The sequence below is a fragment of the Simochromis diagramma genome, unplaced genomic scaffold (genome assembly GCF_900408965.1).
Source record: "Simochromis diagramma unplaced genomic scaffold, fSimDia1.1 OVJJ01000293.1, whole genome shotgun sequence".
Taxonomy (NCBI): domain Eukaryota; kingdom Metazoa; phylum Chordata; class Actinopteri; order Cichliformes; family Cichlidae; genus Simochromis; species Simochromis diagramma.
Window position 1 is genome coordinate 10,150,255 of NW_024386801.1, and position 13,543 is coordinate 10,163,797.

A 13,543-nucleotide genomic window follows, 5' to 3' on the forward strand; every position below is an offset into this window, starting at 1 on the left:
AACCAAAGGCTTCAGGCTTGGGCTAAGACATATCGACATTTCATAGTGAATGATGGGGAAAAGACCTTTTTACTATCCCGATTGATACTGCAGTTCATCAAACCCAGTAACAAAAGGTGATGGAAATATTAAATATATTAAATTCTAGGCCTGCTTTGCTTAACCTTGAGTTGGACACCTGCTCTAAAGTGACTCCACCCTAACAAGGCAGAAGTGGCACTCCAACCATCAGAGACATGCTACACCCTCAGATTTGTCTCTTTGTGGAGGAGGATTCATAATACAGCAGGTTAATGAGCCCAAACGCACCTCAAAGCTTGTTGAGAGCTACTTGAAGACCAAAGAAGACCAAGGACTCCTAATGTCATGGACTTCCCTCCACTTTCAGACACCACTAAACACTGCAGTCACTAGTGGGGGGTGAGAAAACCAAACATTCTCGATATCAATTGACTTTTTTTTTTTTTTTAAAACATCAAATTTATGCAAACTAGAAGTCTATTCTCAGGCCTCAGTCTTTCAGACCCCTCTGTACCTGAGACAGCACTGTGGATAAGTAAAAGGTGCCTCTAATGTTGAATTAACTGCTTTTAAGTGAAATGTGAAAGGGTCAGTATAATTGAAACAAAGTGCTTGTTAAATTGTTGAACTGTGTGAAAACCTCCTTCGAGCTCACCTTTCTAATCAGGGGAATCAGGAGAAGCTCTGTCCCCCAAATTTTTTTTTTGAACAACTACGGTACTAAGTTATTAGACCACCTGTCATAAAAACAAGAAACGTTAGCATTTTAGAAATTTGCCAAGTAAAATCCAAGCAAAAATGTGCTATTTGTAATTATTACAATTAAACTGTAAAACTGTAATTATTAATGCAGTAATTTGGCATCTATATTTAAATATATATATATATATATAATGTGCTTTACTATTTTCTTTAGCTTTTTTGTAAAATAGGACATCTGAGAATTCAAGAGTACTAATGAAAATTATAGCTTGCAAAAATGATTTGGGTAATTACCAATACTGTTCAGAGCTACTGTTGCATAAATCTTACATTAAGTTATAGTCTAATAAATTTGTTAAGCACACTACCTTTTTTTGTATGGTAACTTTTTCTATATGGTAACTTCATATAGAGAAAGGTCAGGTGTGTCACTGTGAGAAAAATGCAGTATTTATGTATTTTTTTTTGTTCTTCACAACTATTTCAGTCGCTTTTTATACTGAGTGCTACACTAAGAATGCCTCTGAGGAGAGACGCCCTTATTCCCATTTGTATAATTCATTCCATTAGGACTAGAAAGACCCTCTGCTCTTTTGAAGAGAGAGCACTGAGGCAGAGTGACAAAGCCAGGAGGACGCTGAAGTCTTTTGGTCAAAAAGTCACATATAGCTACTCTGAAGTGGTGTAGATGCATTTCGCTGCAGAGGTCGTTAGCCGATTAGTTCTACCAAGTAAATTGATACCAGCTTAGAAAACAAGAAAAGAAAATAGATTAAACTTTTCATATGCTATACTTTCAGCTGCTCTCTTATTCACAAAGGGATACCACAGCAGGTAGCTCTGCATGTTTAATTAGGCAGATTTTCACACCCTTCCTGATACAACCCCAAAGGGATTTATATCTCCTCCTGGGATTAAACTAAGAATCGTTCACTTGTTAGGTGAATGTGTATGCAATGGAGACTATACTATGTATGCTATGATCTAGTTGAATTTGATCTAACAAGCTTGACAATGGACAGTTGGACAACCCATGGTCCTATCCAGTCTGGCCTATCCTAAGCTGTCCTATAGTCAGGCTGATTGACAGGCAGGTACAGTAGATTAGTTAGCACTGCTATAGCTACTCATCAACCAAGGGAATGGTATTGACCAGATTTATCCAGATGGGTATGCACACACATAAGTACTTAAGTAGTTCATTGCATTAGAAAATCTTTGAAAATCTCAAAGATTTGATTTGATAAAAGTTCTTAAATCATTCATAGAGAAAATACTATATTTTCAAGTCTTACTTTGGTGCACTGTGTGCCACAGGATACAGGGTACAGTTATATCATGGTCGCTTAATTAGACCCTGAAGCAACCGTTTACCCTTGCCCTCATACAAAAGTGGCAGCTAGTACAGTTAGTGAATGTAAAGAAAACACAAAAGAATAATGAATTTTCCCAGGACATCTGGCATAACACATGCACAGCATTTTATGAGAAGAACATCATACAAACAGTGAAACACAGCGGTGGTAGTGTGATGGTCTGGGCCTGCTTTGTTGCATCAAGATCTGGACGACTTGTTGTAATTTATGGAACAATGAATTCTGCTCTCTACCAGAAAATCCTGAAGGAGAATGTCCAACCATCAATTTGTGCCCTGAAGCTCAAGTATACTTATGTTATACAGCAGGACAATGATCCAGAAAACATCAGCAAGTCAACCTCTATATGGCTAAAAAATAAATGAATATGAAGGTTTTAGAGGTACCCAGTCAAAGTCCGGACTTAAATATGATTGAGATGCTTTGGCATCACCTTAAACAGGCTATTCATACTCAACAACCCTCCAATGTGGCTTAATTAAAACAATTGTGCAAGGAACAGTGGGCCAGAAAAATTCCTCCACAGTGATGTGAAAAAATCATTGCTAGTTATCACAAATGCTTGATTGCAGTTTTTGCTGCCAAGGGTGGCACAACCAGTTCAACCAATTTTTCCCATACTAAATGAATATCCCAGAGCGAGAGGCAGTCCACCCTGGACAATGCTAACAACCACGGCACTGAATACAGCCTAGGAATACAACCAGTAGTTCACAATGTTTAACTACTATTCAGGAATGTATGAGGTTTTGTAAAGTGGTGCAGTGTGTTGGGTGACCTACAGTTTTGAAGTTGTTAGTACATGGAACTGAATTCAGTCATTTAAACTGTCAAACGCAGGGATGTCAAAATCATTGTGTGTCTGTGCTGGCCCGGTGAAACTGCATAAGAAATGTGTAAAATTACAGAAAAGGTTCTGATAGTTGTTAATTCACAGAAAATAACCCATCATATTTCCTAAAGTCTTTGCCTGGCCTATTCTTCGACACCCCTGGACTAACACACATATTTACACTGCAGAGTTACACAAATAGTAAATATATTAATAATTTGTTTCCTGTCATGCTAATCATTTGTTTATCTAAGGACCAGGGACTGTTAAATCTGAGTTTATGTAAGTGCAGGCCATTATAAGAGCTCTCCACATGCACCTTAGCATGTGGAGAGCTAAAATCTGCCCATTATGAAGCTGTTGCTTTCTGTAACGCACTTTGTAGTGGATTTTAAAAATGCTCTGCAGAGAATCATTTTTAGCCATATTGAAATGATCAAAGAAAAGTTAATGTTGTAGTGTGGCAGTTTGCCTTTGCAGTATTTCCAGCCTATAGGATCACTGGTAATTAATTTGACTTCAGTCACAGGTGATGAAATCCAATAAATGCAAGAGTTAGACAGGATCATCTCACCAGTGGTAAGAGAAAATATGAACAGACACGATCGCAGTGTGATAACTACTTCCTTTCAGTTGTTACCGATTTTCTTTATTTAAAACTCCAACTTTGGTATTAAACACATTTTTTTAAAAAGATTCATGTAGCCTACATGAAACAACACAGTAATAATAATAAAGGTTTTGATGTCTCGGATGTGCCTTTTTCTAGTCAGTATTTCAGGACTTTGTAGTTTCAACACTGCAGACCCAATATCAACAACACCCACTGTCACATTGTTAAGGAGGCTACTGTAACTGCACACAGATTCTCAGAGCACCTATGAATTCTCCTTCCTTTGACCTCGTGAAATTTTCCCAAAATTCTCCCAAATATTTTTCCAGCTATTCAGCCCCAGCGCTGTACCAAACCATGCCCTGAAATTGTATTTATCTTAAATGAATTGTAGCTCATTTTTGTTTACCCTTTGTGTGTAATTTTGCTCTGCTAAACCCCTATATGCCTAATATGCCCCCTTTATTAGCCTACTTATTAAATTTTTGGTTTCCTTTGGTTTTTTGTTGTTTTTTTTGTTTTTTTGGGGGGGGGGATTTGGGAGACCTTTTTGAGTTTGTAAAAAGCCCTTTTTTGACAATGACTGTTTTCTCATTTATCAGTCGTGAGCATTCAGGTTACTGGACACCTCTAAGTGGCAGCTAGCTTGTGTTACTGTCTGTCACTTATTACTACAGATTTCAGCTGCCTCAATCATTAAACGCTAACAAAGAAAACAGAAAGATTCAAACGTTAGCTCTTTATTAAAAGTCATACTACTTCCAGACATCCATTTTGCTTGCTTTTGCCTGCACTTCTGAACTTTTTAACACCAACTCAACTATGTCAGAGTTTTCAGAAAAATGACACATCCCCAGTCATAATTACAAGTAAGTGGGAAACTGGTAATTATGGCAATTCTGCTATGACACAAACAGTACACCAGGGCAGGACTGGTAATTGTACTCTCGTTTTCAGCATTTACTATTTGCAAGAGTGGATTTTTAATCTTTTACTTGGCAAAACTAAAGGCAACAATTAGGCACAGTGGTGCTCTGTAAATGCAGTCCAAATACTTGGTGATTGTAAAGATAATTGCAGTCTAAATACAATTGTATGCATTTAGCAGGACTGTAGTCAGGGTGAATGTTGTCCCTGTGCCTTTGTGGGTTCTCTCCGGGTACTCCAACTTCCTCCCACTGTCTGAAGACATGCACATTAGGTTAATTGGGGATTCTGAACTGGCTGTAGGTATGAAAGTGTGAATGGTTGCATATGTGTTACCCCAGCAATAGACTGGCAACCTGTCCAGGGTGTACCCAGCCTCCCATTGGCAGATGGAATAGGCTACAGAGCTTGGAAATAACCATCTTCATAGAGGCTCGCAAGATTGTGAATATTTTAGGAGAGCTTTTGAAATACTGCCCACTGTGCACTGTTCATTAAAACCTTTCTGCATGATGTTAACAAATGTAATCAATTTCATGGTTTTGTTTAATAAGTATTTGCTGTTGAAGATATGTGAATATAATTTCTAAGAAGAAAAGCAGGATCGAGGCACCAGCTTGCATGTTTCTACAATTTTCACATGGTTTTTAGACATCACATCAAATCTCCCAAACAATGCCCATGCAGATGTCATCTTAGGACTATAAATATGTAGTTACATCTGAGACTTGACAGACTGATTTAAAATAACAGATAAGTCACTACTATGTAAATAGGTCATTACAAAAGTAGCTTTAGCTGGGAAACACATTCAACAATCACTCTTAGACTAGTGTGCATACACTATCACCAACACGCAGAAGCTCAGCAATGTATGTTATCATTCTCTTCTTTTACATATACTGCATTTAGCATTTTATTTATTTAGAAAAGGATTCTGCTTGTTGTATGACATTTTTTCTTATTAAAGACACAGAGCTTGGTAACTTGAGAATCTTTCAAATGATTCTTGGCATGTACAACTAATCTGGTTTCTTTCTGCATTGTACTTGATGCGCATGTGCCTCAAAGTGTAATTTGAGCAAAAGCAGCATGGCTATCATTGGTAAGGAAACAGCCTTGCTGAGAAACAGCTTTCACGGACACTGTCGGGACACTTGCCTTAGAGTACTCACAAAGCTAATCAATACACAATACAAAACACACATCAAACAGCTTCTTGTGGTTTTGTTCTGAGGTTAATATTTGCTGCCTGCAGATGCCTTTTGAAAATTTGCAACATCTGCCTGATGGTCGAAAATAGTCATCGACCAATGTGAAAAATGAAGACTAAAATATCTCAATATTGCTTTGAGGTCTAATTAGGTCCAATAATAGCTATAAATCTAAAAAATAATAATAATAGGAGTACTGTTACTATACCCAGGCTCTACTGATGCTCTGCTAATGTTGCTCTAGAGAGCCACTGAGACATTATACAGTTTGTACTTGTAATTACTCGTGATAATTTGACTTGAAATGCTTGCCCACATAATCTGATAGCATTAGATAGACAACAGATTGTTAATTCAATAATATAAATAGATGGACCATAATGAAGCTGTCCCCGTACTGATTATTTTTACAGAGTCAATGTAAAAAATAAACTCACCAGCTCTGGCATTCTCACCACTCATGCATGTAGGGTGATGCTGAAATGAAATGTAAATCATACCCACACTGCGGTTCACGTAGCCGTCTTCCCTCATTAAATGGCCTTTCATATTGGCCCACACAGTTATTATTGTTTGTCACATGCATCTTTGCTAGAGCTGGAAGGTCAGTGTTTTCAATTACAGATTGTATTACTGATACCCGATATCAGATTCTTGACCAAGACATCAGTGGTGCTGGTGACCAGAGTTAACTCCTGCAGAAGGTAAAGGCTGAGAACTAAGCACTGTTCCTATTTTAATCGCCCACTTACTGTTGATACGGGAATAAGTGAGATGTAGAACAATTTGTTAAAAGCACATTTCCCTTTTTCCTATGTAGACATTTTTTAACTTATTTATTATTGTGAGAAAAGAAAAGAAAGTATGACCCAGAGGGGAAAAAAGTATGCTTTCTTTAAATTGAAAAATTTACATCAGGGCATCAAACAAATCACCTGGTCCTTGAGGACATCTTAAAATTAGGTAAATAACCTCAGATAAAGTACAAAACATGACATATTAAAAAAAATAAAGAGCGTAAGGAGTTACTAATCAAATGTACTTGACTAACTGATTATCATGAAGTATGAGCACCTCTACTAGAGCTGTAGTTTTGCAGGTTTGCTGGTATGGACCATTCATGTGTGTGTTAACACAATGGCAAGGAAGAACAACATCAGCAATGAGCTTTAGGAAGAAATTGTTGCTGCCTATCAGTCTGGGAAGGATTATAAGGACATTTCCAAACAATTTTAAGTTTACTATTCAGTGAGAAAGATTATTCCTAAGTGGAAAACATTCAAGACAGCTGCCAGTCTGTCTTGAATGGATGTTGCAGCAAGTTCACCCCAAGGTCAGACAGTGCAATGTTCTGAGAAACTGAAAAAAATCTTAAGAACTACATTTCAGACTCTACAGGCCTTGCTTAGCATGTTAAAAATGTTAAAGTTCTTTAGTTACACTTTTTTTTAAAGACTGAATGTGTATGTGAATGTGTGGAAGTCTTGCCAGGAAAAAACATTGTAGCATGGCTTATGTTTGCAATATTGTATCTGAATAAACTTGTGGAGCATTGGACAGATGGTACCAAAGTGGAAAGGTTTGGCCATAATGCACAGCAATCTTTTGGGTGAAACACAGCATATCAGCACAAACAATGGTTAAGCACAGTGGTGGAGCAGTGTTGATTTGGGCTTGTTTACAGGCATAGGACAAGGGCACCTAACAGCCACTGAGTACACCTTGAACTTTTTTTCACACACCTATTTTCACTCACTATGTGTTTATACCCTACTCTGCATTTAGTCATTGCTTGTTATTAATCTCTGGCGCTCTTCTGCAGTGTGATTTTTAAATTGTCTCCCTTCTCTCACCCCCAACCAGTCATGGCAGATGGCTGCCCCTCCCTAAGCCTGGTTCTGCCGGAGGTTTCTTCTTGTTAAAAGGGAGTTTTTCCTTCCCACTGTCACCAAGTGCTTGCTTATAGAGGGTCTTTTGATTGCTGTGGTTTTCTCTCTTAATGTAGGGTCCTTATCTTACAATATAAAGCACGCTGATGGTGACTACAGTTGTGATTTTATGCTATTATAAATAATTACATTGAATTGAACTGAACTGAAATTGAATTATAGTTTTGGTAGACTCCGGCAAATTTGTGGTTTATCTACAAGTTGCATGATCTTATTAGATTTTCACTTCCCAGTTATCGTGAACAAAATAATTCAAAGCTATGTTATCATTGTGGTATCAATGTAAAATGCAAAATCAATAATAATAATAATAATAATAATAATAATAATAATAATAATAATGATGATATCAATTAATCATGTTTTTTAACTTTTCTCTTCTGTGTTTTGTGTAATTTATTGAAAATTAATTAAACTCAAGAAAAAAGTGCAGGATGGGCAGAAGCTGAAACCATAACAGTATCTGTCGTAATTATATATGTATCCATAATGTGATGTCAATATTTTATTGTGAACAGTTTCCATTGGTTTCAACCTGTTTTTCTTAAACATAAAGAAATGAGCTGTTTATGTCTTCAGCCCTCTTTGTGGCCCCAGTTCACACTGAACAGCCTGTACTACAGTCTGCAAAGCTCTGCATGGGATCTGCATACAACCAGTGCACAAACATGTGGGTTCCTTAGAAATCTGCTCCTAATGACTCAGCTGTTTACTCAAAGGTTGCGATCTTGTGGCATGAACTGGTATTATCCCAAAGTACAGCCTGCCCCCAGTTCAGCTTCAGTTGGTATTTCTTGAACACAATACAGATGTGTTGGACATAAAGCCATGGCTACTGTACTTAGTTCTGTTGGAAGGTTTGAAACTGTATTTTATATAAACACAAATTCATATAAAATCAATACACAAGTTTTTCCCACATTTCCATTTTGTAGTATTTGTAAATTGGTGAGCTCACAGGTACAAGAACATAATGCAAACCTGTATTTCCTATTGAACTCTTAGGAAAGAAAGCACATAAGCAAATCTTCTTTAAAAAAAAAGGGAAAAAAGGGGAACTATTAATGGAATCATAAAGGAAACCGTCCATTTTTTAATTTATTTCTTGCAGCAAACACATGGAAAACTCGTAAAGGAATTGTTTTGCCTATTTGTCATGCAGACTACACGCTGTGCAATCTAAGCTATACACAACGCAGTCACAACAGTACAAATGGCAGCATCATCGTACCGATCAAACGTTTGTTTGTGTCTCATCTACAGATTTTAAGAATGCAGTTAGAAACAACGCATTTACTGATTTGATGATTTCTGTATCATAAAGAGACGCTAACACATGCATGCCTGATTTCTGATGTAAACATGGCTTGCATTAACAGTGATTGTGATAACAGTGGTCTGACAGAAACACCGACTATGACTAATGCGAAGTAAGAGACGGGGAGGCCAGATTATAAATTCAATTTAAAAGGTTGAATCTTTTTTTTATTCTCTGTTTCAAGTACTCAAAACATTTGTGAATGTTTCTGTCTGTTCTTTTGTTTTCTCTTATTATGATTGAGTAAAATGAAAAAAGGGGATTCAGACAATGTAATTTAGCGTGAATGTTAATTTAACGCAAATGAAAATAGCCCAGTCTTTAGCATTTGCACAATCTCTATTGTAATCATCAATTTTTCAAACCCATTTTGACCAATTCCAAATAGACCTTTTCCTTTCCAATATGCTGCTCCCCTCATCTTCTTCTTAGAATTTATTTCCACTGAAATGTTCCTGTCTTTCAGAGCTTTGTGTTTTTTTCCCTTTTTTTTTTTGCTATGCTTTTCTCTCCTTGCTTTATGCTCCTTTCGCTCTGTATCTTTTTCTGTCTCCCCTCCCTCTCCCTGTCTTTCTTCTTTCTCTCCTTCCTTTTTTCTTTGGCTGCTTTTCATTCTGTTTTCTTTCATTGTTTTTCTTTTCTTTCTCGCCTAGGGACCCCATTTTTTTTTCTCTTCCTCTATTCAGGTTTTCTTTATTCTCTTTTCTGAATAGTTGTGGTACTTTAAGGGGAAGGGGAAGGCGAGGGAGAGGGGAGGGAGGTTAGTTTCAGTCAAAGCTGCAGAACAAAACTTCCTCCCACACCACATGCAGTGTCTCTTGGAATGAGTTTGTCACTGACTTGAAGACACACTCCCCCTCCTGTGTATACCACCATGTATGACAGCCTTACAGTGAATTGGTGTTAGGCCAGCAGACATAGCCATGTTCTATACTGACTATTGTCCTGTCTTAAATATCACTGGGGCATGTTGTCTCTGTTTGTGGTTAAGCAGTGCAGTATCACATGGTGACACATGATGTGGTGGTGGTGGTGGTGCGTTTAAACCAACCACAGCTGTGTGTGAATACGATTATCTCCCGACTGAGGTGCGTAGAGGGAGGCATTTGTGCTTCACAAGAACATCTTCATCACTGCAGAGAAATGACAGGCTACCTTACAGGAGGCAGCCCCATGTCGAGGAGCACTACCTCCTCAACGGCTTCGGTCTCAGTGGGACTCCACACATATAAGCACAGACGCAGTCCAGCAGTAAATAAAAGATGAGAAAATCACATGTGCTGGTTTGTAAATTTATTGACACACAAAGCCGTTGATATGAAAATTAGGAAAATAGCACGGAGGGTGAAAAAAAAATCTATTACTGCACACCTGAAAGACAAAACCACAGCAACCAGTCTATCTCGACATATCATGACAGGAATCATTCCTCTTTCTTTATGGCAGTAAAAGACTACAGCCTCCTGCACCTATGCTTTCAGTCTCACAGCCATACACACACTCACAGTCTGCCCAAGACAATTTAATGCATGACTCAATGGCATTGAAAGTGGGTTGGATAAATTGGAAATGATTAAAAATGCAGAATTGACAGGGAAACCGATAAAACTTTCTCTCTATAAGTAAGAACCAAAAACCAGCATGATGGAATGGCAGGCTTGAAGGGGAGAGAAAGGTGAAAGACAGATGAAAGTGAAGAGAGATAAAAGCCGGAGTGAGGAGGGTGTGGGATAAAGCAGGAGGAAGGGAGGCAGAGATGAAAGCAAAATGAGAAAGATAAGAACAGAGTGAGAGAGACAGAGAGGGAAACGGAGGAAGAGATAGATAGTGTACAGAGCAGAGAGAGAGGTAACCATGGAAACAGGAGGAAGGTACAAAAGAAGAGATAGACAAAGGGTTTGATTTAAAAGAATGAAACTTGGACGAAAGAAAAGTAATTCCGACTGAAATTTGTTACCGGGAGCTGGAAGAATAATACAAAGAAAGTGACGGCCACAGAGGGACAGTGGCTGTGTCCCCACTGCCTGCTACAGCCAGTTTGAATGTGGTCGCCTCTAACCAGCACATAAGGCACTCCAGAGACCTCTAGTGTTAATAGGCTTCTGTGGTTCATTGTGGGCCTCACCTTGAGTAAATCTGGGGCCATTTCACTATGTAGGACACTTGCAAGATGCCCAAACCCCCCTCAACACACACACACACACACACACACACACGTTTCCTTTTCTATACATGGAATAGGTAGCACAGTATGTTTTATAGGCATACTTTTCTGTGAATCATATAGGAGAAAGAGACTTCACAGCGACTAAAATAAGATAAAATACCTTGGTAAGATTCCTCTCCCACCTCACTACAATGAAAAACTGCATTCCTGATAAGAAGATATGAGTTCTCCATGGTCCTACATTTTGTTTGCTGACTTATTGAATGAACTTGAGGTGCATGTTGAATTCTGTACTGTTGCCCATCCACTCCCATTGAATAAATGCAATGCGCCCATATATTAGGATTCATATTTGTATATCTATATAGAGTTACAGACAGACAGAGGGTTTTTATTCTGTGGTTTTTGAGTCTCTTGTGGCTATCCCTCCTTTTCCCTTCCCCCTCTCTGTTTTTCTCTCCTCTCTGTCTTTCTCTTTCGTCCTCTGTCTCTGTTTCTCTCACTCGCTCCCCCTCCCTCCCTCCCTCTTTCTCTTGATCTCTCTCTCCTCCTCTCTCTCCTGCTCTCTCATGCCCCCCTCTTTTTCTCGCTCTCTTATGCTCTCTCTCTCTGCCTTCTCTTTCTCTCTTTCCTTCCATAGCTCTCTGTCTCACTCCCTCGCCCCCCTCTCTGTTCCTTTTATATCCTCCTTGCTGAATGCTCTTCTCCTCTCCTCCCTCAACTCTGTCTTTTCTCCTTTATATTCAGCCTTTTTTTTTTCAAGCTCTCCCCACACTCCTTTCTCCAATGTTGTCTCCAAGCAGAGCTATTTCATTGCTAATATTCTGTCTTTCCATTTAGTACCCCTGCTACAAAATGGGGAGAGTAATCTTTTATTTAGGGTTTTCTTTCTTTTTCTTTTTCTCTTTCTTTTTTTTTTTTTTTTTTTTTTGCTCTGGCCATCTCTGCATCCTGTCTTGCAGTTTGCATAAGAACATTTTTTTTGGGGGGGGGGGGTTTTCTCGATTTGTTTAAATTGTATAGTAGAAACGAGCCAAAGTGAGAAATGGATCATAAATGCAGAATATCCTGCAGATATCTTGTTTATTTGCGGTAAGATGCATTCCCCTATACTCTGCCTTGTCTGATCACATATACCACATTTAAAGTTGCTCTCCTTTGCGGCAGTGAGGGAGGCAATACTGATAAAGACTCCTTTTTTTCCCTCCTTTTTTTCAGTTTTTCTTCTCCTGTCTGCGTGTCCACTCCATTCTTACTAACCTTAATGGAAGAAGCTGGAGGCGTGCAACTAGGGTGTGGCTGCTTTTATACACTTTTGATATAGGTCTTCTCCATCTGCATTGCTTAGATTCAAGCTGTGTGATAGTCAGCTCTCTGCTCTTTCTTGTTCTCCTTTTTTTTTGTGAAAGCTTAATTACAGCAGCTAATCATGCTTGAGACTTACTATTATATCAGCATGCCGTACAGAGGTGAGACTGATCCAGCGCTGGAAATAACAGAAGGTGTGTGGGCTTGCTGCCTTACACACGGGGGTCTGAGAGGAATGGCCAGCTAAAAAACATCAGTCCAATAACTCAAAGTTCAAAACACAGAGCAAACTGATTTCTCTCCTATCTTTCTCCTGCTTTCTGATCATAAGAAAATCCTCACCTGAACACTGGAGCTGTAACATCCCTACACACAAACCTACACAGCTCCCCGTTTGCCTGACAGTGAGAGGATGTTGAATTATAGCCATCACCCAGCACAGCGTCTCTCCCTCACACACACACACAGTCAGAGCAAACTCTGGCTGTATGCAGCCTGTCACTGGGCTGGATGAAGAAACAACACTGACAATGTAAGGAGTGGGATATGCTTATATAGAGAGACTCACCTATGGCTGATACACAAATGCCTTCAGTATGCTGCCATTTGGATTCGCCAGACTCTGTTCTCATATTTGTTTTAACCCCACCGCCCCCTCACAAAAAAAAAAACAAAAAAAAGAAAGAAGGAAAACAGGGAGTTGTCATCAATGAGTCCTCTGCAGTTGTATGATTCATTGAGATTTTCTCAGGGGTAAAACAGACAGCTGATATCTGAATCTGTTGCTCCCCACCACCAACACCAACACATCTTCCTCCTTTTCCTCCAGTACAGAGCTTTCTGTCGCTCTGACTTGTTCTCTTTCTCTTGTTGGGAAAGAAAAAAAAAAGTTCTAACTTTGACCCATATCACAGAGGATGTGACACTGCGCCGCATGCTCGTCATCCTATAGATAAACAGCGCCGAGCCAGGCCAGGTCTGGAAATGGACTAGCAGCTGCTGGTAGAAATACAGTAATCATACAGACACCCGTGTCAGAAGTGTGTTGTTTTAGGGCTGTGGAGGACTGTAAGCACGCTGGTGTCAGTGGTGTGTGTTTCTGTGTGTGTCGGTGTG